The 27,721-nt window shown below is 40.0% G+C and overlaps 1 pseudogene; it reads right to left on the bottom strand.

The window, feature by feature from the left end:
* LOC117077794 lies at nt 1-26,908 on the bottom strand (annotated as a pseudogene).
* Between the last annotated feature and the right edge of the window lie 813 nt (nt 26,909-27,721).

Genomic DNA, 27,721 nt, shown 5'->3' with positions numbered 1-27,721 from the left:
TCAGGCCGACAGCCTTTGCCCTTTGCTCAGGTTGACTTCAGAGGTGCAGGGATACTGGCAGATGCCTGCTCAAGGTAGACCAAGGAGCCCTGAGGGATGTCGGCTGGCTTTTTGTGCTGCATGTTGATGTCCTTTAGCACCTGCTACCAATGCCTCAGCTTTGTCAAATGCTTCTGGATCAGTGCATCTTAATGCTGTAATTCATTCCTTAGTTCTGAGATATCCTCTTTGATAATTTACTCTGGTTTCTGGACAGATAATTGCAATCTTTTTCAGGAAAACAAAAAACAAAAAACATTGTCTCTCTTGCAGTATCCAGAAACTTCTGGATACGCTGATTGACACCAGTTCGAATTTCTTCCTGATCATGCCATTGATACAGTCCTGACTCACCAGAGAAACAAAGCAAGCCTTGAAAAATGAATCCAAGTCATCCACCAAAGTACTATTGGAAGGGCTTGGAGCATCTGAGAAGTGAAGCCTGGCCTAGGAGGCCTGTCAGGGGTGATCGGGCCCCTGGTGGCTGCCCAGAGAACATACTCCCTAGTGGAGCCTCCTGTCTGGAATGACAGGGCCTTTATTTCTTTAAGTAAATTAGGTATAATTCTAGGTATTGTCTAGCGTCCTTTCAGAAGTTCCCTTAGCATTTCTTCTTCTTTCTCTTCTTCTTTTTTCTTTTTTAGAGACAAGGTGTCACTATGTTGCCCAAACTGGTTTCTAGCTCCTGAGCTCAAGCGATCCTCCCAACTCAGCCACCCAAACGGCTGGGATTACAGGAGTGAGCCACATGCCTGGCCAGCATTTCTTTAGTGCAGGTTTACTAGTGGCAAACTCTCAGTTTTTATTTATCTGGGGCTGTCTTAATTACTCCTAGGTTTTTTAATTATGGTTTTACTACAAATAGCAGTTTTGGTTTATGGTTTTTCTTTCAGTGCTTTGAATATGTCAGTCCACTCTTTTGTGGCCTCTATGGTTTCTGATGAGTTCATCTTATTGAGGATCACTTGTATGTGATGAGTGGTTGCTCTCTCGCTCCTTTCAAGATTATCTCTTTTCTCTGGCTTTCAATAGTTTAATTATAATGTTTGCAGGTGTGGGTCTCTTTGAGCTTATCCTACTTGAAGTTTGTTGACTTCTTGGATGCACAGATTAATGTTTTAAAACCAGTTTGAAAAGCTTGGGGCCATATTTATTCATATATGTTTCTATTTCTTTCTCTTCTTCTTTCCTCCTGGCCCTCCCATTATGCATATATTGGTATGCTTCATGGTATCCCACATCACAGAGCAGATCTCTGAGACTCTGCTCATTTTTCTTCATTGTTTTTTTTTTAATCACTATACCTCAGAACAGATAATCTTCATTGATCTCTCTCTTTCTTTTTTTAATTCCCAACTTTTATTTTAAGTTCTGTGGTACATGTGCAGGATGTGCAGGTTTGTTACATAGGTAAACTTGCACCACGGTGGTTTGATGCACAGATCAGCCCATCACCCAGGTATGAAGCTCAGCATCCATTAACTATTCTTCCTGATGCTCTCCCTCCCCCGATTCCCCACCCTCCAACAGGCCCCAGTTTGTGTTGTTCCCCCCACGTGCCCATGTGTTCTCATCATTCAGCTTCCACTTATAAGTGAGAACACGCAGTATTTGGTTTTCTGTTTCTGCGTTGGTTTGCTAAGCATAATGTAATCACACTTTATGTTCTTTGATTGTTTCTTCTGCCTGCTCAAATCTGCTATTGGCTCCCCTAGTGATTATTTCCTGTCAGTTATTGTAATTTTTAAGCTCCAGAATTTCTATTTGGTTTCTTTTTATTATTCCTGTCTCTTTTTGTTTTCTATTTGGTGAGACATCTTTCTCATATTTTCCTTTAGTTCTTCGGGCATATTTTCCTTTGGCTCTTTGAAAATATTTAAAATAGCCATTTTAAAGTCTACCTAGTAAGTCCAATGTCTGGATTGCCTCAGTGACAGCTTCTACTGATTGCTTATTTTCCTGTGTGAGCCATACTTCCTTGTTTCTTTGCACATCTTCTAATTTTTTTTGTTGAAAACTGTACATTTCAAAGAATACAATGTGACAGCTCTGAAAATCAGTCCCTTACCCTCCCAGAGTTTCTCATTGCTGCTTTAAGTAGTTGTTTAATGACTTCTATGAAGAAATGTTGTAAATTCTTTATCTTTGCCTTTGTGGCACTAAAGTTTCCACTTACTTAGCTAGTGGTCAGATAATGATTAGACAGCATTTTTCATAAATGCCTGGAACCAAAACGTCTTCAAGTCTTCCAGTCATAGGGGCTCTGTATGTGCGTGTGCTGGGGCGTGCCTTCAACACTCTACCAGCCAGTTTACAGCTCTGTTTTAGCCTTCACTTCCTGCTTGTGCAGAGCCTTATGTTCAGTCAGAGTGGAACGATTATATTCATTGTTTTTCTTGAGCTTCTGAAAAGCCCTACACACATTTGTGACGTTTTAGATTCCCAAGAATATGTTGAAACTTTTCAAAACCCCGACAAACATCTCATTCCTCAGCTTTTTCTTTTAAGCTTTCTGACTACTTTATTGTTTGCCTTAACTGCTATCCATCACTTCAGGCAACTGTGAGGTTAAAACATTTGAGAAATGCCCCTCCACCATCTGGGTAGAAATGTTAGCATTAGGAGAGTTTTAGTGAGCTCTAATAATGACAAGCCTTTCAAGTGGTATCTTCCAAGGAGCCGTTTGGTAGTGATTCCTATTTTTGAGTGGAGCTTTGGAAGATCTCCAGCTCTGCTCTACTTTCTCTAGTACTGGGAAGGCAGGCTGTTATTTTTCATGGTGGTGTGGAGCATGGAAACAGATGATAGGACTAGTGTAAGTGTAAATGCCATGAAGCTTACTGTTCTTATTGAGATGCAGCTGTTTTTCTTGACTAAACACTTCCCATGTTGTTAAAGCCATTGCTTAGTTTCCAGAGAACTGAAAAAGTTGATTTTAACAATTTTGGTTAGTTTTCGCATTGCTTTTATGGAGAGCAAAATTTCAGAGTTCCTTACTCCAAAATTTTCATTGATCTTATCCCCTCATTGTTTTTTGAGACTTCATCTTATAATGGAAAATCATTTATTTTTAAAGCTGTGAATAAGTTACCTATTTGTACTTCTTATTTGTCTGTTTTGGTAACTGAGCTGTGGGCTAGAATGTCTTTGTCAATGAAAATCTTTACTTTAGAAGCCAAACGCGATAAGCCATATTATCATTCTTTTAAATATTCTCACTGAATAGAAACAAAATTAAGAAAAATTGTAAAGTATGAATCACCATTTCTAGAACCATATATACAAAGAATCATAAATATACACAATGCTTTAAAGAAGGTAAGTTATATAGTTAAAAAAAAAAGAAATTCTGCTGTGAAGAATTTACATTCTATATAGTGCTGAAATTGCAACACATAAGCTATATTCCAAGTAAAAATTAAGACTGACACAACAGTGAACCAAACTGTATTTTACCTTTCTTTGAAGAGCTATAAGTTTAGAATAATGTATCAACTTTCCTTAACGTGGACTTCTTCTTATTACTTTTAAAGTTAACCTAAAACGTACCAGTTTTGTTCTTCATCTGAGTTTTAGACTAATTCCACATTCTGTATATTCTTCCTAAAGGAAATTATAAAAACTTGCATGAAAATGTACCCACAATAGGTTTATAAAGAAACTAATTAAAATGCAATTGAAATTTGAGTTATTTTTAAACATAAACTATCTATGAATTTCTCACAAAGTGTTTATATAATGACATCATCATGAACAGATCAAAAGTGAGAGGGGGTTTCATTTCAAAATCTTGTATAGTTTGTCAGAATATGGAAATGTGTGCGTTTGTGTGTGTGTGTGTGTATGTGTGTTTTAAAAGACGGCTTGCCTTATTTGCTATTTCAGCATACTTTGTATTTCCAATTAACAGTAAAGGAAGAGTTGGCTTAAAATTGATCAGATTAGTGGCATATGGGTGGGATTCTGGCAGCATCCAAATATTCACATGAGAAATAAATGCAAACCCTGGAGGGAAATATGCCTTCTTGCATGGAGAACTTGGCCACATGTCATAGCTAGAACCTGTGAGAGACAAAATGTACAGGATGCACCACATTTGTATCCTCTGTACTTTTAGCATTGCCACAGCGTGATTCTTTCTGTGCAAAATGGTGACAGGAATTCCACTGCCAATGTGTAGATATCAGATGATAATAGAAGCTCTGAGGACAATCCCCGAGTCTTTTATCTTCAGATTTTAGCACCAGACATTGTCTTCATATGTCAGTTTGGGAAATCTAGAATTTTTATTCTAGCCTATTTGGTAAATAGGTGCTTTACTTCATGGAAGAAACAGAGGAAGTGGTCTGATTATGATGATTAAAAAATTCCAAAATGTACTGGGCCCTCCTGCATGCAAAGCAAGTCATTAAGTCATCATACAGTGAGTTAACATTCACAGCCATAGTCCTCCAGACACTTCAAGTGTGAAGTAGACAGCATTGCCATGGTTACGCATAAAGGAGATCTGTACAAAGCAAGCCCATTGCATGGCATTATGTGCATACTGTGGGGTAGTGCAGAAGGCAATTAGGAGGCTGTATGTTGAGAGGATGTGGGAATATGAAATATGCCTTGTCATAGAATTGTGCTGGCTTTCTAACTTAGTGTATGAGCTCTGATGCAGTCTCATTTCTTAATGGTTCAAGGTATAATTAAGCTGAATTCTGATTATACAGAGACTCAGAATCATTCACTTATTCAAGTATCAAATATTAATTGAGTACCCACCATGTGCCAGGAATGGTTCATGGTGAAACCACTGGGCATGGGGAAAACAGAGCTGACAAAGCATTTCCCTCCCAGTGAATGCTACGTTCAAAAGTTCTCTTTACATTACAAGAAGCAGGTTATGCAGGTGAAGTTTGTAATTGAAGAATAATAGAATTCATTTATTAATGCATACTAGTATGTTACTCCTCTTCCGCCCTGTCAACATGGACCTTGAAGGATGCATAGCATTTAGATAGATAGACAGGGAAAGCCTTTCTTATGAGAGGAACAGCACGAGTAAAGGCATAAAGGCAGGGCTAAATAGAAAACAGTGAGGAACGCAGGTTCCTTAAAACAAAATAAGTGGAAGGTCTTGGCTCTCTGATAAGTAAATGGGTTGTTTCTTGCAGGAATTCAATTCATTTAAATGAGAAATAAAATGCAACCATAAAATTGTCACATTCTACCAGTAGACCTCTTCTCCAGGAATGTAGTCCAACATTTTTATCAAACCAGACATTGTATATAAAAGGACCTTGGGCTGGGTGCAGTGGTTCATGCCTGTAATCCCAGCACTTTGGGAGACCAAGGAGGGCAGATCACTTAGGGTCAGGAGTTCGAGACCAGCCTGGCCAACATGGTGAAACTCCATCTCTACTAAAAATACAAAATTTACCCAGGCATGGTGTTGTGCACCTGTCATCCCAGCTACTCAGGGGGCAGGAGAATGGCTGGAACCTGGGATGCAGAGGCTGCAGTGAGCCGAGATCATGCCACTGCTCTCCAGCCTGGGTGGCAGAGTGAGACTCCATTAAAAAAAAAAAAGATAGCTCTTCGGAATTTTAAAGTGCTCTTACAATGTCTTATTTATTCTTATCTTCCTTACCTAACCTATCAGAGGAAGCAAAAATGAGAGCAGGAAGAAAACTGGTGTGTTGACCACTATTTGGCTGTATCTTCTTGAATCTGGAATATCTTCTGAAGGTTTTTTTTTTTCTTCTCTTTTCTTCTTTCATTTTTTCCTTTTCTTTTCCTATCTATTTATTCTTTCAACAGATATTTAATGAGTGCCTTTTTTTTTTTTTTTTGGTCAGGTATATTTTCTATGCTTAGGACATGGCAGTAAACAAAATAGACAAATATTCCTGCCGTCATGCAGCTTACATTGTAGTAAGGGGAGAAAAATAGTTTATTAGATGATGATACATGCTATGGAGATAAATTCAGCAGGGAAGAGAGTAGGAAGTGTGTATGCGGGGCGGGGAGTGGAGCTTTAACTTTGATGAGTTGACCTCATTGAGGTGACATTTCAGCAAAAATTTGAAGAAGTGATCCATTTAGATATCTGGAAGAAGGGTGTTCTAGGCAGAGGGAACAGTTAGTGCAAAGACTCTGAGGCAGGATTATGACTGGCAAGTTCAAGGAACAGCAGATTAGGCAATGTACCTAGTAACAGCAGAAGTAAGAGAGGGAGAGAGTTGAAGGGAAAGAGTTGTATTGTGTGTGTGTGTGTGTATGTGTGCATGTGTGTAAGCTTTGTGCTGGTGGAAAGGGGTGCAGATGGTATAGGGCCTTACATGCTTTTACTCTGAGTGAGATGGGAAGCCACTGTTCATTTTGGTTTTGACATGGGTCTGTTTGCTAATGCAACCCACAAAAAAGATTAACAGGCTCTAAGTGCTAATAAGATAACCAGAAATATTAATATATCAGTGATGTGGTGGGAATATGGAGCTTTGATTTGAATTCAGTGCATTAATATCTATTTGAAACCTGTAAAAATCAGAGGAAGGACGCTGATCTACTACTTTGTGATGAATCTATCCATCTCTCAACTCTACCAAAGATAGAAGGTATCTGATGGATATTCATGACTGACGATCTATGACTCTTCTAAATGTAAAGGGATGTAGGAGGAGACCACCAACATGGTTCCTCCTCAACAGTTTCCATAAATGTCTTCATCCCCATTTACTCCCTACTCTATTACTAGTCAAGTGATCTAAAAACTTTGCCTCTCCCCTATACAAGGCATGCAGACTCCACAAGAGAAGGGGCTATGCCTATTCATGATCCACAAGGTATTTCAGAGGCACAAAGAATCCTTGACCAAAGGAGTTTGTTGGGTGAATTTAGAAAATAAAAAGGTAACTTCTCAAATATAATAGCTGAGAATTCCTAATCCATGGGGAGTCATATTTTAATGCACCTTCAGGATGCCTTCTTTCATCAATAAATGACTACTGAACAGTAGTGGTGTATGGAGGGTTGGGTGGTAGAAAGCAATATGATCTGGATGCAAGCAGTAATGGAGTATATTGTCTGTTGAGAATACAAAAACAATAAAATCAACTACCACAATCTTATGTTTATTATTACCATGAGCCAGTAAGTCTAAACTATATCAGTAATAATATAATCTCCCTGTGCAATATTTTGTTTAAGTCCTAAACAATAATGGAAATTATTCATGAGTTTTTTTATTGTGATAAAATATAGGAAGGAGGAGCCAAGATGGCCCACTAGACACATCCAGGAGGAACATCTCCCAGCAAGAGACCAGGACATCAGGAACACTGACACACACGCTGAGCAGATATTCAGAGGGAAGGCATTAAGATTGGACAGAAGTTCGCAGGTATTGGCTTGAAGGGGGAGGAAGCTGGGAAGGCTGCACATTACTGCTAAGTACCAAAACTCCTTCCTGGGTCCCAGGGACCCCTGGGGAAGGGATGAGTTGAAAAGGTAGGAAATGGCTTGCTTTTGCCATGGACAACTTCTGCAAATCTAGCAGCAGAAAATCCCAAGAGCCACACGGACACTTGAACTCACAGGAAGAGCTGCTTAGAGAGGTGGCAGGGGCAAGACTCCAGCCTGTGCGGAGCCCAGAGCATTTGGTGCAGGAACATCTGCAGTGGAGCATGGCCGGGAACACCCCTCCCCCAAGTTTCTCTGTGCTCCTCTAGGAGACTTTAGCCTTAAGGTGACTGTCAGACCTGGACAAAGCTGCGTGGTCTTGCCTGTGGGACAAGGCCAGTCCCATCTGAGTGCCCCACTGTCTGCTGGCCTCTCCTGGGATCCCAGTCTGGCCACACCCACTTGCAGCCACATGCCCAACCAGACTGCTTCCCAGGGGCCCTCGTCCTAGCTTCTTTGCTGGAAGACCATGCCTGACCATTGGAGAGTTCCAGCAGACCAGCCCCCACTGACATGCACCAGCCCACACACAGGATCCCTGCACCTTGGCCTCCCCCCAGCGCTTTGCCAGCATGCACTCACCCATGGCCTTCCACCAGCACGCACCTCTCTGCACCACCACTGCCAGTGCAAGCACACCACAATGTCCCCCTGCCTGCTGACACACAGACACCCCACCAAACCATCACTGCCAGCACAAATGCACACACAAACACTGGCAACCCCACCCCGATCATGCCACAGCTGCCACCCATGTGAACACACACAGAGATGCCAGCAACCCCACTCCCACCAGCATCCCACCCCTGCTGCTGCTACTGCTGCAGCAAGTGTGTGCAAGAACAATGCCCTGCTCTCCCCTATGCCCTGCACCAGCTAAAGTGCATGAACCCTACCATGCTACCACAGCTACTGGCACACACAAGCAAGCATGGATCCTGCTGCCACCACCCAGACAAAGTGCTTTGACTGGCACCACCCACAATGTTGTGGCCAGTGGACAAGGAACACCTTGGCCCCTCCAGCACAGCAGATTCCTAACCTCAAGGGGCCAGAGAACAAAGCCAAGGGCCTCAAACCAGAACCCTAGAGTTAGAGCATGCAGATCAGGGGTGCTGACCTGAGACTTGCCCCCTAAATCTTCTAGAAATGAAGTCAGTTAGCTGAACCCACCTTATACCACAATAAGATCCCCAAGGACATCAAAGAAGATAAAAGCAAAAAACCCCATCCAAAGGACAGCAATTTCAAAGACTGAAGGAACGTCAGCCTACACAGATGAGAAAGAACTACCAAAAGAACTCTGGCAGCTCAAAAATTCAGAGTGTCTTCTTACTTTCAAATGACCACACTAGCCCCCCAGCAATGGTTCTTAACCAGGTGAAATGATTGAAATGACAGACAGAATTCAGAATATTGAATAGGTAGGCAGATCATCAACATTCAGCAGAAAGTTGAAACCCAGCCCAAGGAATCTAAGGAATACAATAAAACAATGCAAGTGCTGAAAGACGAAATGGCCATTTTTTTTTTTTTTGAGATGGAGTCTCGCTCTGTCGCCCAGGCTGGAGTGCAGTGGCCGAATCTCAGCTCACTGCAAGCTCCGCTTCCTGGGTTCACGCCATTCTCCTGCCTCAGCCTCCCGAGTAGCTGGGACTACAGGCGCCCGCCACCTCGCCTGGCTAGTTTTTTGTATTTTTTAGTAGAGACGGGGTTTCACCATGTTAGCCAGGATGGTCTCGATCTCCTGACCTCATGATCCGCCCATCTCGGCCTCCCAAAGTGCTGGGATTACAGGCTTGAGCCACCGCGCCTGGCAAAATGGCCATTTTAAGAAAGAATCAAATTGATGTGATAGAGTCGAAAAACTTACTTCAAAATTTCATAATACAATTGCAAGTGTTAACAGCAGAATAGACCAAGCTGAGGAAAGAATCTCAGAGGCCAAAGACCAGTTCTCTGAATTAACTCAGTCAAACAAAAATTAGGAAATATAATAATAAAGAATGAACAAAACCTTGGAGAAATATGGGATTATGTAGAGAGACCAAACCTATGACTCACTGACATTCCTGAAAGAGAGGGAGAGGAAGCAACTTGGAAAACATATTCTCCAAAGATGACATGAAAGAAAAATATTAAAGGCAGCTAGAGAGAAGGGACAGGCTACCTACAAAGGGAACTGTATTGGGCTAACAGTGGACATCTCAGCAGAAACTCTACAACCACTGGGCGCGGTGGCTCACGCCTATAATCCCAACACTTTGGGAGGCTAAGGCAGTTGGGATCACCTGTGGTCAGGATTTTGAGACCAGCCTGACCAACATGGAGAAACCCCAACATTTAGAAACTCTACTAAAAATACAAAATTAGCCAGGTGTGGAGGCACATGCCTGTAATCATAGCTACTCGGGAGGCTGAGGCAGGAGAATTGCTTGAACCTGGGAGGCAGAGGTTGTGGTGAGCCGAGATCACACCATTGCACTCCAGCCTGGCAACAAGAGCAAAACTCTGTCTGAGAAAAAAAAAAAAAAAAAAAATCCTACATGCCAGAAGAGATTGGGGACCTATATTGAGTATTCTTAAAAAAAAAAGAAATTCCAACAAGAAGTTCATATCCAGTCAAAATAAGCTGCATAAACGAAGGAGAAATAAGATCCTTTTCAGACAAGCAAATACTGAAGTAATTTGTTACCACCAGACCTGCCTTACAAGAGAGGTCCTGAAGGGAATGCTAACTATGGAAAGGAGAGACCATTACCAGCCACCACAAAAACACACTTAAGTACTTAGACCATTGACACTATAAAGCAACCACACAAACAAGTCTACACAATAACCAGTTAACAACATTATGACAGGAACAAATCCATGTATATCAGTATTAATCTTGAATATAAATGGGCTAAATGCCCCAGTTAACAGGCAGAGTGGCAAGTTGGATAAAGGAGCAAGACCCAACTGTAGACTGTCTTCAAGAGACCCATCTCACAAGCAATGACACCCATAGGCTCAAAGTAAAGGAATGGAGAAACATCTACAAGCAAATGGAAAACAGAGAAAAGGAGGGGTTGCTGTTCCAGTTTCAGGCAAAACAGACTTTGAAACAGACTTTAAACCAATAATTATCAAAAAAGACAAAGAAGTGCATTATGTGATGGTAAAGGCTTCAATTCAACATGAAGACCTAATTATCCTAGATATATATGCACCCATCACAGAAGCACCTAGAGTCATAAAGCTAGTTCTTAGAGACCTCTGAAGAGACTTAGATAACCACGTCATAAGAGTGGGAGATTTCAATGCCCCACTGGCCATATTAGACAGATCGTTGAGAAAGAAAACTAATGAAGATATTTGGGACCTGAACTCAACACTTAACCAAATAGACCCAACAGACATCTTCAGAACCCTCCATCCTAAAACAACAGAATATACATTCATCTCATCTGTACATGGCACATACTCTAAAATCAACCACACAATCAGCAATGAAGCAATGCTCAGCAGATGCAAAAAGCCGAAATCATACCAACCACACTCACACTCTCAGACCACAGTGCAGTAAAAATAGAAATCAATTCTAAGATTGCTCAAAACTATACAATTATTTGGAAATTAGGGAACCTGCTCCTGAATGACTTTTCAGCAAACAATTAAATTAAGACAGAAATCAAGAAATTATTTGAAACAATAGCAGAATTCATCTTCCTCTCAAATGCACAGCCTTGAAAAAGACTGATATCATGTACTTTGCAGCACATGGATGGATCTGGAGGTGATTATCCTAAGTGAACTAATTAAGGGAGAGAGAACCAAATACGGAATGTTCTTGCTTATAAGCAGGGGCTAAACATTGAGTACACATGGACATAAAGAAGGGAACAACAGACACTGGGGCCTACTTGAGAGTTGATAGTGAGAAAAGGGTGGGGATTGAAAAACTACCTACTAGATACTATGCTTATTACCTGGGTGATAAAATAATTTGTACACCAAACCCCCGTGACACCCAATGTACTTATATAACAAACCTGCACGTGTTTCCCTGGACCAAAAATAAAAGTTAAAAAAAAATAATATTTTTCAAAAATATCTATGAAACATGCAACTCATCATTTGCTTTCAATTATTTTGGATGTATATCCAGGAGATGAATTGCTGGATCATATGGTAATTCTATTTTTTAATTTCTTAAGGAACCATCACACTGTTTTCTCTAGTGGCTGCACATTTTACATTCCACCAATAATGGACAAGAGTTCCAATTTCTCTACATCCTCAGCAACACTTGTTATTTGATTTTTTAATAGTAGCCTTTCGAATGGGTGTGAAGTGGTATTTTGCTGTGGTTTTGATTTGTATTTCTCTTATAATTAGTGATGTTGGGAATATTTTTAAGTGCTTTTTGTATTCCTATGTCTTCTTTGGCGAAATATCTATTCAATTTTTTTCCCTAGTTTTAAATTGGGTTGTTTGATTTTTTTGTTCTTTAGCTATAGGAGTTTTTTAATACCTTCTGGACATTAACCTTTTATCACATATATTATTTGCAAATATTCTCTCATTTCATGGGTTGCCTCTTAATTCTGTTGATAGTGCCCTTTAGTGCACATATGTTTTTAATCTTAATGTAATTCATTTTTTTTTTTTTTGCCTCTGCTTTTGGTGTCATATTCAAGAAATCATTGCCAAATCCAATGTCATTGAAGGTATTCCCCTACATTTTATTTTAAGACTTTAGAAGACTTCAGTTTTAGCTCTTATGTTTGGGTCTTTGATACATTTTGAGTTAATTTTTGTGACTGGTATAAGGCAAAATTCTAACTTCATTCTTTTCCATATGCACATACAGTTTCCCAACTGTCTTTTCAACAAACTATTGGGAAAACTATATATGCATATGGAAAAGAATGAAGACTATTCTTTCCCCCTTCAAAAGGTCATGGAAGCATTGGCAAAAAGCATTTGATTATATGTAAGCTTATTTAGGGGTTCTCTATTCTATTTTATTGATCTATATGTCTGTCTTTATGGCAATACCCCACTGTTTTGATTTCTGTAATTTTGTTGTAAGTTTTGAAATCAGGAAGTGTGAGGCCTCAAACTTTGTTGTTCTTTTCCAAGATTATTTTGACTGTTCAGGGTTCCTTGAGATTTTATATGAATTATAGGACAGATTTTTCTATTTCTATAAAAAAAACACCATTGGTATTTTGATGAGGATTATACTGAATCTGTAGATCACTTTGAGTAGTATTGACATCTTAACATTATTAAGTCTTCCAATCCATGAAGAGGATATCTTTTCATTACGTGTGTCTTAATTTCTTTCACCAATATTTTATAGTTTTTTGGTGTAGAAGTCTCTTGCCTTTTTTGTTACATTTATTCCGAAGTATTTTACTCTTCTTGATTCTACTGTAGATGGAATTGTTTTCTTAAATTTTCTTTCTTTTCAAGTTTTTCATTGTTTATGTATAGAAATAAACTGATTTTTGTGTGTTGGTTTTGTATTCTGCAACTATGCTGAATTATTTTATATTAGTTCCTTTTTTTTTTTTTTAAGACAGGCTCTAGCTCTGTTACCCAGGCTGGAGGGCAGTGGCATGATCATAGCTCACTGCAACTTTGACCTCCAGGCTCAGATGATCCTCCTGCCTCAGCCTCCTAAGTAGCTGGGAATACAGGAACATGCCACCATGCCCAGTTAATTTTTTATATTTTTATGGAAATGGGATATTGCCATGTTGCCCAGGCTGGTCTCAAACTCCTGGGCTCAAGCAATTTACCCACCCTGACCTTCCAAAGTGCTGGGGTTACAAGTGTGAACTACCTCCTATAATAGTTCTAACAGAGTTTTGTGTGTGCATGTGAAATCTTTAGGGTTTTCTACATATGAGCTTATATTGTCTACAAACGGATAACTTTACTTCTTCCTCCAAAATTTGAATGCCTTTTCTTTTTGGTTTTCTTGTTAAATTTCTCTGGCTAGAACTTCCAGTACTATGTTGAATAGAATTGATGAAAGTGGGTATCTTTGTGTCATTTATGTTCCTGTGGAGAAAAAGCTTTCAGTCTTTCACTACTGAGTATGATGTCAAATGTGGGCTTTGTGTAAATGTTCTTTATTATGTTGAGGTAGTTTTTCATATTACCAGTTTGTTGAGTATTTTTTATCATTAAATGGTGTTGAGTTTTGTCAACTGCTTTTTTTTTTCCATTTTTTTATGATCATGGCTTTATTTATTTTTTTTTATTATACTTTAAGTTCTAGGGTACATGTGCATAATGTGCAGGTTTGTTACATATGTAGACTTGTGCCATGTTGGTGTGCTGCACCCATCAACTCGTCAGCACCCATCAATTCATCATTTATATCAGGTATAACTCCCAATGCAATCCCTCCCCTCCCCCCCTCCCCATGATAGGCCCCGGTGTGTGATGTTCCCCTTCCCGAGTCCAAGTGATCTCATTGTTCAGTTCCCACCTATGAGTGAGAACATGCGGTGTTTGGTTTTCTGTTCTTGTGATAGTTTGCTAAGAATGATGGTTTCCAGCTGCATCCATGTCCCTACAAAGGACCAACTCATCCTTTTTTATGGCTGCATAGTATTCCATGGTGTATATGTGCCACATTTTCTTAATCCAGTCTGTCACAGATGGACATTTGGGTTGATTCCAAGTCTTTGCTATTGTGAATAGTGCCGCAATAAACATACGTGTGCATGTGTCTTTATAGCAGCATGATTTATAATCCTTTGGGTATATACCCAGTAGTGGGATGGCTGGGTCATATGGTACATCTAGTTCTAGATCCTTGAGGAATTGCCATACTGTTTTCCATAATGGTTGAACTAGTTTACAATCCCACCAACAGTGTAAAAGTGTTCCTATTTCTCCACATCCTCTCCAGCACCTGTTGTTTCCTGACTTTTTAATGATTGCCATTCTAATTGGTGTGAATGGTATCTCATGTGTTTTGATTTGCATTTCTCTGATGGCGAGTGATGATGAGCATTTTTTCATGTGTCTGTTGGCTGTATGAATGTCTTCTTTTGAGAAATCTTCATATCCTTTGCCCACTTTTGATGGTTGTTTGTTTTTTTCTTGTATATTTGTTTGAGTTCTTTGTAGATTCTGGATATTAGCCCTTTGTCAGATGAGTAGATTGCAAAAATTTTCTCCCATTCTGTAGGTTGCCTGTTCACTCTGATGGTAGTTTCTTTTGCTGTGCAGAAGCTCTTTAGTTTAATTAGATCCCATTTGTCATTTTGGCTTTTGCTGCCATTGCTTTTGGTGTTTTAGACATGAAGTCCTTGCCCATGCCTATGTCCTGAATGGTATTACCTAGTTTTCTTCTAGGGTTTTTGTGGTATTAGGTCTAACATTTAAGTCTCTAATCCATCTTGAATTAATCTTTGTATAAGGAGTAAGGAAAGGATCCAGTTTCAGCTCTCTACTTATGGCTAGCCAATTTTCCCAGCACCATTTATTAAATAGGGAGTCCTTTCCCCATTTCTGCTTTCTCTCAGGTTTGTCAAAGATCAGATGGCTCTAGATGTGTGGTATTATTTCTGAGGACTCTGTTCTGTTCCATTGGTCTATATCTCTGTTTTGGTACCAGTACCATGCTGTTTTGGTTACTGTAGCCTTGTAGTATAGTTTGAAGTCAGGTAGCGTGATGCCTCCAGCTTTGTCCTTTTGACTTAGGATTGTCTTGGCAATGCGGGCTCTTTTTTGGTTCCATATGAACTTTAAAGCAGTTTTTACTAATTCTGTGAAGAAACTCATTGGTAGCTTGATGGGGATGGCATTGAATCTATAAATTACCTTGGGCAGTATGGCCATTTTCACCATATTGAATCTTCCTATCCATGAGCATGATAGGTTCTTCCATCTTTTTGTGTCCTCTTTTATTTCACTGAACAGTGGTTTGTAGTTCTCCTTGAAGAGGTCCTTTCCATCCCTTGTAAGTTGGATTCCTAGGTATTTTATTCTCTTTGAAGCACTTGTGAATGGGAGTTCAGTCATGATTTGGCTCTCTGTTTGTCTGTTACTGGTGTTTAAGAATGCTTGTGATTTTTGCACATTAATTTTGTATCCTGAGACTTTGCTGAAGTTGCTTATCAGCTTAAGGAGATTTTGGGCTGAGATGATGGGGTTTTCTAAATATACAATCATGTCATCTGCAAACAGGGACAATTTGACTTCTTCTTTTCCTAACTGAATACCTTTATTTCTTTCTCCTGCCTGATTGCCCTAGCCAGAACTTCCAACACTATGTTGAATAGGAGTGGTGAGAGAGGGCATCCCTGTCTTGTGCCAGATTTCCAAGGGAATTTTTCCAGTTTTTGCCCATTCAGTATGATATTGGCTGTGGGTTTGTCATAAATAGCTCTTACTATTTTGAGGTACATTCCATCAATACCAAATTTATTGAGCGTTTTTAGCAGGAAGGGCTGTTGAATTTTGTCAAAGGCCTTTTCTGCATCTATTGAGATAATCATGTGGTTCTTGTCTTTGTTTCTGTTTATATGCTGGATTACGTTTATTGATTTGCGAATGTTGAACCAGCCTTGCATCCCAGGGATGAAGCCCACTTGATCATGGTGGATAAGCTTTTTGATGTGCTGCTGAATCTGGTTTGCCAGTATTTTATTGAGGATTTTTGCATCGATGTTCATCAGGGATATTGTTCTAAAATTCTCTTTTCTTGTTGTGTCTCTGCCAGGCTTTGGTATCAGGATGATGTTGGCCTCATAAAATGAGTTAGGGAGGATTCCCTCTTTTTCTATTGATTGGAATAGTTTCAGAAGGAATGGTACCAGCTCCTCCTTGTACCTCTGGTAGAATTCAGCTGTGAATCCATCTGGTCCTGGACTTTTTTTGGTGGGTAGGCTATTAATTATTGCCTCAATTTCAGCGTCTGCTATTGGTCTATTCAGGGATTCAACTTCTTCCTGGTTTAGTCTTGGAAGAGTGTAAGTGTCCAGGAAATTATCCATTTCTTCTAGATTTTCTAGTTGATTTGCGAAGAGGTGTTTATAGTATTCTCTGATGGTAGTTTGTATTTCTGTGGGGTCGGTGGTGATATCCCCTTTATCATTTTTTATTGTGTCTATTTGATTTTTCTCTCTTTTCTTCTTTATTAGTCTCGCTAGCAGTCTGTCAATTTTGTTGATCTTTTCAAAAAACCAACTCCTGGATTCATTGACTTTTTGGAGGGTTTTTTGTGTCTCTATCTCCTTCAGTTCTGCTCTGATCTTAGTTATTTCTTGCCTTCTGCTAGCTTTTGAATGTATTTGCTCTTGCTTCTCTAGTTCTTTTAATTGTGATGTTAGAGTGTCAATTTTAGATCTTTCCAGCTTTCTCTTGTGGGCATTTAGTGCTATGAATTTCCCTCTACACACTGCTTTAAATGTGTCCCAGTGATTCTGGTATGTTGTATCTTTGTTCTCATTGGTTTCAAAGAACATCTTTATTTCTGCCTTCATTTCGATATGTACCCAGTAGTCATTCAGGAGCAGGTTGTTCAGTTTCCATGTAGTTGAGCGGTTTGGATTGAGTTTCTTAGTCCTGAGTTCTAGTTTGATTGCACTGTGGTCTGAGAGAGAGTTTGTTATCATTTCTTTTCTTGTATATTTGCTAAGGAGTGCTTTACTTCCAATTATGTGTCAGTTTTGGAACAAGTGTGATGTGGTGCTGAGAAAATGTATATTCTGTTGATTTGGGGTGAGAGTTCTATAGATGTCTATTAGGTCTGCTTGCTGCAGAGATGAGTTCAATTCCTGGATATCCTTGTCAACTTTCTGTCTCGTTGATCTGTTTAATGTTGACAGTGGGGTGTTGAAGTCTCCCATTATTATTGTATGGGAGTCTAAGTCTCTTTGTAAGTCTCTAAGGACTTGCTTTATGAATCTGGGTGCTCCTGTATTGGGTGCATATATATTTAGGAGAGTTAGCTCTTCCTGTGAATTGGTCCCTTTACCATTATGTAATGGCCTTCTTTGTCTCTTTTGATCTTTGATGGTTTAAAGTCTGTTTTATCAGAGACTAGGATTGCAACCCCTGTTTTTTTTTGTTCTCCATTTGCTTGGTAGATCTTTCTCCATTCCTTTATTTTGAGCCTATGTATGTCTCTGCATGTGAGATGGGTCTTCTGAATACGGCAGACTGATGGGTCTTGCCTCTTTATCCAGTTTGCCAGTCTGTGTCTTTTAATTGGACCATTTTAGTGTATTTACATTTAAGGTTAATATTGTTATGTGTGAACTTGATCCTGCCATTATGATTTTAACTGGTTATTTTGCTTGCTAGTGGATGCAGTTTCTTCCTAGCCTCGATGGTCTTTACATTTTGGCATGTTTTTGCAATGGCTGGTACCAGTTGTTCCTTTCCATGTTTAGTGCTTCCTTCAGGGTCTCTTGTCAGGCAGGCCTGGTGGTGACAAAATCTCTAAGCATTTGCTTATCTGTAAAGGATTTTGTTTCTCCTTCACTGATGAAACTTAGTTTGGCTGGATATGAAATTCTGGGTTTAAAATTCTTTTCTTTAAGAATGTTGAATATTGGCCCCCACTCTCTTCTGGCTTGGAGAGTTTCTGCCAAGAGATCTGCTGTTAGTCTGATGGGCTTCCCTTTGTGGGTAACCCGACCTTTCTCTCTGGCTGCCCTTAAGATTGTTTCTTTCATTTCAACTTTGGTGAATCTGGCAATTATGTGTCTTGGAGTTGCTCTTCTCGAGGAGTATCTTTGTGGCGTTCTCTGTATTTCCTGAATTTGAATGTTGGCCTGCCCTACTAGGTTGGGGAAATTCTCCTGGATGATATCCTGAAGAGTGTTTTCCAACTTGGTTCCATTTTCCCCCTCACTTTCAGGCACCCCAATCAGACGTAGATTTGGTCTTTTTACATAATCCCATACTTCTTGCAGGCTTTGTTCGTTCCTTTTTCTTCTTTTTTCTTTTGGTTCTCTTCTCACTTCATTTCATTCATTTGATCCTCAATCGCTGATACTCTTTCTTCCAGTTGATCGAGTCGGTTACTGACGCTTGTGCATTTGTCACGTATTTCTCGTGTCATGGTTTTCATCTCTGCCATTACGTTTATGACCTTCTCTGCATTAATTATTGTAGCTATCAATTCTTCCACTCTTTTTTCAAGATTTTTAGTTTCTTTGCTCTGGGTACGTAATTCCTCCTTTAGCTCTGAGAAGTTTGATGGACTGAAGCCTTCTTCTCTCATCTCGTCAAAGTCATTCTCCGTCCAGCTTTGATCCCTTGCTGGCGTTGAGCTGTGCTCCTTTGCAGGGGGAGATGCGCTCTTATTTTTTGAATTTCCAGCTTTTCTGCCCTGCTTCTTCCCCATCTTTGTGGTTTTATCTGCCTCTGGTCTTTGATGATGGTGACGTACTGATGGGGTTTTGGTGTAGGTGTCCTTCCTGTTTGATCGTTTTCCTTCTAACAGTCAGGACCCTCAGCTGTAGGTCTGTTGGAGATTGCTTGAGGTTCACTCCCGACCCTGTTTACCTGGGTATCAGCAGCAGAGGCTGCAGAAGATAGAATATTGCTGAACAGCGAGTGTACCTGTCTTATTCTTCCTTTGGAAGCTTCCTCTCAGGGGTGTACTCCACCTTGTGAGCTGTGGGGTGTCATTCTGCCCCTAGTGGGGAATGTCTCCCAGTTAGGCTACTCAGGGGTCAGGGACCCACTTGAGCAGGCAGTCTGTCCCTTCTCAGATCTCAACCTCCGTGTGGGGAGATCCACTGCTCTCTTCTAAGCTGTCAGACAGAGTCATTTGCGTCTGCAGAGGTTTCTGCTGCTTTTTGTTGTTGTTGTTGTTGTTGTTGTTGTTGTTTAGCTGTGCCCTGTCCCCAGAGGTGGAGTCTACAGAGACAGGCAGGCTTCCTTGAGCTGCTGTGAGCTCCACCCAGTTCGAGCTTCCCAACGGCTTTGTTTACCTACTTAAGCCTCAGCAATGGCAGGCGCCCCTCCCCCAGCCTCGCTGCTGCCTTGCGGTTAGATCGCAGACTGCTGTGTTAGCAATGAGGGAGGCTCCGTGAGCGTGGGACCCTCCCGGCCAGGTGTGGGATATAATCTCCTGGTGTCCCGTTTGCTTAAAGCGCAGTATTTAGGTGGGAGTTACCCGATTTTCCAGGTGTTGTGTGTCTCAGTTCCCCTGGCTAGGAAAAGGGATTCCCTTCCCCCTTGCGCTTCCCAGGTGAGGCGATGCCTCGCCCTGCTTCAGCTCTCGCTGGTCGGGCTGCAGCGACTGACCAGCACTGATTGTCCGGCACTCCCTAGTGAGATGAACCCAGTACCTCAGTTGAAAATGCAGAAATCACCGGTCTTCTGTGTCGCTCGCGCTGGGAGTTGGAGACTGGAGCTGTTCCTATTCGGCCATCTTGCTCCGCCCCCCCAAAAAAACTGTTTTTATGTTTTTTACTTCTTTTTGTGTGTGTGTGTGATGGAGTCTCACTCCGTGGCCCAGGCTGAAGTGCAGTGGCATGATCTCAGCTTACCACAATCTACTTCTCTCAGGTTCAAGCAATTCTGTCTGCCTCAGCCTCCTGAGTAGCTGGGATTACAGGTGCCTGTCACCACACGCAGCTGATTTTTATATTTCTAGTAGAGATGGGGTTTTGCCATGTAGGGCACGCTGGTCTTGAACTCCTGATCTCAGGCAATCCACCCACCTTGGCCTCCCAAAGTGCTGGGATTACAGGCATGAGCCACCGTGCCTGGCCTAAGTTTTTTATTTAAAGTCTATTTTGTCCAGTATTAGTTTAGTCACTCCCTGCTCTCTTCTGGTTAGTCTTTGCATGGAATATTATTTTCATCCTTTCATTTTCAATCTACGCATTTTTAAAGTTTTATGAAAGTTTCATGTGGATAACATAGTGTTGGATGTTGTTTTCTGTCCATTCAGCCAATCTATATCTTTCTATTGGGAGTTTATTCATTTACATTTAAAGCAATTACTGATAGGAAATAACTTACTATTGCTACTTAATTATTTGTTTTCTCCATGTCTTATAGTTTTTTGTTGTTGTTGTTCTTCCTCATTTCCTCCCTTACTGCCCTCCTTTGTGTGTAGTTGATGTTTTGTAGTAACACACTTTGATTTCATTTTCATTTACTTTTAGGTGTATTTTATAGATACTTTCTTTACGGCTACCATGGAGATTACATGTAACATACTAACATTATAACAATTTAAGCTGATAATTTAACATCAATTGCATACAAAAACTGTACTCGTTTACATATCTTTCTTGCCCACTTTGTGTTATTGATGTCACAAATTACATCTTTATATGTTGTTTACCCATTAATATAGATTTGTGATTATTTTTTATTCTTTTAACTCTAAAATCTTGTAGAAGAATAAAAAGCAGAATTAGGTACTAAAATGACAATAATACTGGTTTTTATATTTGTCCATGTATTTACCTGTACTTTATATCTTCATATGGCTTTCAGTTACTGTCTACCATCCTTTCATTTCAACCTAAAAGATTTCCTTTAGCATGTCATGTAATGGTGATAAAAAATGCCTTCAATTTTTGTTTATCTGAGAATTTCTTAATTTTTCTGTAATTTTTGAATGACAGTTTTAACATATGTAAAATTCTTGGTTGACAGGTTTTTTTCCCCCCTTCAACTCCTTAAATGTATCATCCTACTGCTTCTGTCCTACATGACTTCTTCTGAGAAATTATTTTATTAAGGATTCCTTGTACATGATCAGTTGCTTTTCTCACTGCTTTCAAGGTTCTCTCTTTGTCTTTTGACTGTTTGATTATAATGTGCCTTGCTGTGGATCTCTGAGTTCATGGAGCTTCTTATATTTGTATATTTATGCATTGCCTCAAATTTGGGAATTAAGCTAGGGGCAGGTGGGGCAAGGACAAGTAAAAATGTTACAAAATTTTCTACCATTTGTAATTCGGTTTTTAAAAAATTGGCTATTTGCTTGGTTGCTGTAGATCTTTGAGTGATTTCCAGACCTCCTATAGAGTCATTTTAGTCAATTCCTAGTTGTTTATTTAATGATTCCATAGGAGGACAAGGGCTTGGAGCTTCCTACTGTGCCATGTTGCTGATGTCACTCTCAGGATGAGATTTAATAATATACATGTAAGAATCAAATTAGCATATTATTACCTTTTTAATTTAAAATTATTATAGATTCAAAAGAATTTTCAAAAAAAAAAGTACAGAGAGTTCTGTATTCCTTTTGTCCAGCTTCCCTCAGTGGTGACATCTTACATAATCATATCGTAATATCAACACCAGAAAGTTGACATTTGGCAGTTAAAAAATGACATTCATGGCTGGGCGCAGTGGCTCATGCCTATAATCCCAGCACTTTGGGAGGCTGAGGTGGGTGGATCACGAAGTCAGGAGTTCTAGACCAGCCTGGCCAAAAAGGTGAAACCCAGTCTCTACTAAAAATACAAAAATCAGCTGGGCATGGTGGCTCATGCCTGTAATCCCAGCTACTCGGGAGGCTGAGGCAAAAGAATCGCTTGAAACTGGAAGGCGGAGGTTGTGGTGAGCCGAGACAGCGCCACTGCACTCCAGCCTGGGTAAAAGAGTGAAGCTCTGTCTCCAAAAAAAAAAAAAGAAAAGAAAAATGACATTCACCCAGTACTCATACTCATTCCTAGAGGAATCCTCATCTTCTCAAATTTTAAAAATTGTCTCCATCTTGCCTCAAGGTTGTAACAGAGGCCCTGCCTGTGTCAAATTCTAAAATAAGGTGCCAGAAAATTTATGGAAGACTTGCACACAAGGTGGCAAAAGTTGATTTGCTCCCCTCAGATTATTATATGCACAGGACATACAAGATTAACAAAGATAAATTGTGAGTTGATGAGGACTATTTCTTTAGAGAGCAAGTTGTTGCAATACTGTGATGTTTCCCATCTTGTTCCTTTTCCTTTAAGTCAAGTTGGGGTAATTTAAGAAAACCACCTGGATAGCTGTACCCTCTGGAATTGGGGGCTTCAGGGATTCAACTGGAATTGGATTTATAAGACTTCCTTGAGGGCAAAGTGAGAAGAGAGGCTACTGCAGAAGTGAACTGCATTCTTATCGAGTTGATGGGATGCACCGGAGTAAGATTTCTTGAGAATCTGGTCCTTAATCCTGTCAGGCTCAATGCCCTCTTTTTATAATAAATATTCTAACATACCTCTTTAATATCCTGAAATGAAATATATAGATAATACAAGCTACCTACACACACATTTCAAAAACAAAGATGTAAACAAAACTGTAATGTGAAGGTGAAATGAATAAAAGCAATTTATAATAAAATAATAAACATTTCAGTATACAAATTCTTTGGCATGACTATACTAGATCACATAATGAATGAAATGCTTGCAACTACTTGTAGTGAACAAGTCTGGATCGAAGTGAGTAACAATATTTAATTTAATATAATCAGTATCTTTTCTTTATATTTAACCATTTGAAATAAAGATTAGGTGTATTCCTATACATACATACAGAACCACCATAATTACAACAGCTACTGATGACGTCTTACACAAGTGTGTCATATTGGTTATTTATATACCACACATGGTGTGTCTGTTAGTGAAATGATTTTTTGAAATGACAAATAACTCTGGGAAAGTTCTGAACAAAACAATGTATAATCGTCCTTTGATTTTTCCAGTGTTTTCGATTTTGGAAAATTTAGTGTACAGTAAATCAAGGCAAAAATATTTTATATTTATGTTTTTTTCATGTATACATGAATGTCCAGCAGGTCATTTGAAAGCCATGCAATATCTGCAACAAGTGTTCATTTGCTGGCAGAAGCCTTGTTTCTCAGACCTGTATATAGCTAATGCCATTAAATCTCATCCCCCACCATTGCAACAGCCAAATGTGTCCCATGAATTTCCAAATGCCCCCAGAGAGTGGGCCTTTTCTGTTGAAAACCATAATTTTAGATTTTAGTGGACCTTTTCATAACTGGAAACCATCAAACAAGTTATGAGATCTGTCCAGGATTTCATCAGGGGTGAGGAAGAAATTGTTTGACAGAGGAGTAGTAGTAAGAAACAATAAAATTGTTTCTTGCTTGCACCCTGTAGAGTTTAGTAGGTTTTAACAAACTATTAACAATGTATTAACAATGATACTAGCAACATTGGTCAGTAAACAGCAAGTAAAAGCACTTTCAGGTAGAAATAAACTCACTATATTTAAGGAATAGTAAGATGGCTGGAATGAATGGAGTATGATGCCAGTATAGAAAGTAAGAGAGTGAAAAGATGTGAGGTCAAAGAGCAACTAGATTATGTAAGGCCTTGGACAAGAGTTTAAATTTTCTTTGAAATACAATGGGAGACAGAGCTGCGACATGAACTGATGTGTGTTTATAAAAAAGCGTAAAAGTTATACTGATCGGAAGATTGTGGATTGTAAGGAAATAAGAATGGTTGCAGGGGAATATTTAAGAGGCTATTTCATTCTTCTGTGCAAGAGCGGGGGCTGGGGTGGTAGCAATCAAAAACTAAAACACAGCTAGGAGGTCAAGGTGATTGTACCTCCTGATGAACAGGTGTGGATGGGAAAAGGAGGGAAGCCATAATGACTTTGACGGACTAGAAGAATGATGAGGCCCTTGACTGGGATAGGAAAACACTTGAGAATATAATTTGATAAACCATTAAAAAGACAACAGTTTTCCCCTTTTATTAAAATATGTCTTTTTAGGAGGAAGACAAACGTGTCATGTACACAGATGAGGACTTCCAATTAGAAAATAGCCATCTCAGGACCAAGCATGGTGGCTCACGCCTGTAATCCCAGCACTTTGGGAGGCGGAGGCGGGTGGGTCACAAGGTCAGGAGTTCGAGACCATCCTGGCCAACATGGCGAAATCCCATCTCTACTAAAAATACAAAAAAACAGCCAGGCATGATGGCACATGCCTGTAATCCCAGCTACTTGGGAAGCTGAGGCATGAGAATGGCTTAAAGATGGGAGGTGGAGGTTGCAGTGAGCCAAGATCGCGCCACTGCACTTCAACCTGGGTGACAGTGAGAGACTCTGTCTCAAAAAAAAAAAAAGAGAGAAAATAGACATCTCAGAATCTTCACCATCACTGTCATTAATACCTTTAAGCATAAACTGGGCTAAATCTACCTTTAAGCAATTTCCATCTGATTCAAATCTAAATTTTGCCTCTCCCTTGTTCTTAAACCAGGATTTCAACATAATTCCTTCATCTGTAAAACTTTCATAAGAATAACCAATTTCACAAGATAATATGAGAATTAATTATTGAATGATTACATAAGTCCCAGCAAATATTAAAACTGATATTTCAAGGGCTGCTATTAAAATGGAAAAGTGCTTTTTTTGCTATCTCTGGATTCAGCAGGAGAAAAATTAACAATCATATGCTCATTCTCATTAAATCTGGGGAACAATTGTGGAACTCTATGTGCCAGACACAGGTGTTGGGGGGAATTGTGCGTGGGTGGGCATAACGATGAGCCAGATGGGCATGGCTGCTCTCCCAAATAAGCCCCCAAGTTGTTGTCCATACACGGAAACAAAAACTGAAAGCAACCTGAATTAGTACTGAATTTAGACTAACTGAGGTGAACAAAAATGTCAAAGTATTATATCTGTCCAAATTGTTGCAGCTCCTTCAAGGTGCCATTTTATTTTCTGGCAGAGGCCAGATTTTTTTCTTTTTTTTAAGTTTCCTGAGGCTCCCAGTTTCCAATATGTATGTGCCCCTTTTGGGCACTGCAAGAATGAACACACACATTAGTTCAGGCTCTGTGGGACAAAGTTGAATAAGGGAAAGAAAGGCCCAGATCACAAGATAAGGTTACATTTGGTCTGATGGCAAAGGAAGGGGCACAGCATGAGGGCAGTTGGGATTCAGTGTTGGAAAGGAGGTAATGATGGGTGAGAGAAGCAAGCAGATGAGGGTACCAGAAATCATTTAGTCTATTACACTATTTTTCCTAGGGCTGGCTGATGGGGGAGCTGGCAGTGGAGTGGTTAACTTGGGGGAAACAGGATTTTATTGAGTCTCTCTAAGGTGCTAGAGCAGTGAGAAGGTTTTCTCCTCTATTCCTCTTTCCCATTGCTTCACTAGTCACCCTCTGCCCTTTGCCTACTTTTCTCAGTGGTGAAGCTGGAGGAATCAAACACAACTAAGAGAAAGCACCCACCGGTGGTACTCACTGATTAAAATCTTCCCTAGTGAGCCATTTGGCCTCACACCTCACCTCCTCACCCAGGGATTTGGAGCCTCAGGAAATCCTTTGATAAACAGACTTCCTTTTGTCTAAGTGAAAGCAACAAGGAGACAAAACCTAGACCTTAGAGGGAGTTGCAATCTATTCTTAACCTCTTTTGCAAGACAGCTTGCTTGGGCTGAGAAAATAAGTAGCGTCTGTTCTGAGCTGTTACTCATAAGTATTAGGTTGGGTTGAAGAAGTGCTCATGTGGAAAGGGAGAGTAAATTAACTACACAAGTAAGTTTTCCCTTAATATTTCTGAATTGCTTCTTCAATTTTTGGAAAAATTAACAGCCTACTGGACCTGTGCAAATTGTTGGTGGTCACGGTATGGCTGACAGAGATTATTACAAATAAAGTGCTTGCCTCTGGTCAAAGTTCACACCAGGCTTGCACATTCTTGCAGAATATTTGGCTATAGCAGGCCCCTTCAGTCTGAAGACCAAATGTATCTTTTGTACATCCATGGGACCATGCATGAATTTGCTTAATGAGGCCTGGGGCTCTCAGTGTTATCTGGGCATAGGGCTTAATCAGCTGCACACAATTAGACACACAGCATGTGCTCAAGAAGTGTTGGGGTGGGGACTCCAGTGTTATTTCTTTGCCTTATTCCATTGTCCTATACTCCCCTGCCCACATACACATACACATTCCCTGATACATCTTCCCCCCTCCTCATTCTTACAGCTGTTTATTGGCCCATGCCTGCACTCCCTCGGGTTCCCTTAGACTATCTCAATACCATCCCAGTTGATCTTGCTGCCTCTGGTTTCTCCTCAGAAGAGCCCTCTCACTGCTCACTGGATGTTCACTGTAAACCAGGCATTAGGCCAAGTACTTCACATGTATTATCTCATTAACTTCAAAACAACCCTGTGAAGATGCCCAATTTACAGATGTGAAAGCCAAGGCCCAGGGAGCTTATGCAAAATGCCCTAGGAAACAGAGATAGTTGAGGTGGAATCAGCATTGCACTCAAGACTGCCTGAGCCCCAATCCCGAGATCGGAACCATCACAAGTTCTCTAGTTCATCTTTCACACTGATCTTTGTAGTATGATCTTTGTAAAGCACACTTAGTCCCATGTTATTCACCTCCTTAAAGCCTTCAATCATCCACCCCAGTACCATGCCCGTAAATCAAATTAAACCATTTGCCTCAGATACTCAGACTGTTTCCATGAAATTGTTGTAACTTCCCAACTTTGCTTGGCTCTAGTTTCTTATTCCATTTCAGCTGTGCCTAGGTCCCAACCTGTGGGATGTTTCTCTTCTATGTTTTCTGTCTCCTGTCTGCTTGGATTTGACAATTAAGCTCAGCTTTTCCAGATTTGACTCTTGTAGTCCTCTAAGTATTCATGTGTCTCCCTTTTCTGCTCTTGGTTTCTTTAAGCAAATGGCCCCTCATATGACTCCTTGGGCTTCCGGGATCTCATCCTGACATTTGTTCCATCAGTGTTCCCATCTGCCCACATGCCAAAATTTAGCTGCATGGATTGATGGAGTCCTTGACACTCTGACTCCAAATGAGTTTTCCAGCCTCACTTTCTGCTTCTTCCTTAGGGTATATAAGCCTTTATAAATGATTTTTTAAAAAATTCAGTAAATTATCAGCTATTATATCCTTAAATATTGTGTCTATACTGTTATTTCTCTTTTCTTCTCCTGAGACTTCAATTAAATGTAAACAAATATTATTATGGAGTTCTCTATGTCATTATTCTCTCTTCTGTATTTTCTATCCTTTTTTTCTCTCCATATTTCAATTTGAATATTTTCTGATTTACCTTCTAGTTCACTAAATCTCCCTTCATCTGGAATGCTTATACATGGCTGGTGAGAATGTAAATTAGTACAACCTCTATGAAAAACAGTTTGGAGATTTCTTACATAACTAAAAGTAGATCTACTGTTTGATCCAGCAATCCCACTACTGGGTATCTA

Source organism: Trachypithecus francoisi, unplaced genomic scaffold (genome assembly GCF_009764315.1).
Source record: "Trachypithecus francoisi isolate TF-2019V2 unplaced genomic scaffold, Tfra_2.0 Lachesis_group6, whole genome shotgun sequence".
Classification (NCBI taxonomy): domain Eukaryota; kingdom Metazoa; phylum Chordata; class Mammalia; order Primates; family Cercopithecidae; genus Trachypithecus; species Trachypithecus francoisi.
The sequence above is the reverse complement of the archived record's forward strand: the minus strand, read 5'-3'. Positions and strand labels throughout refer to the sequence as shown.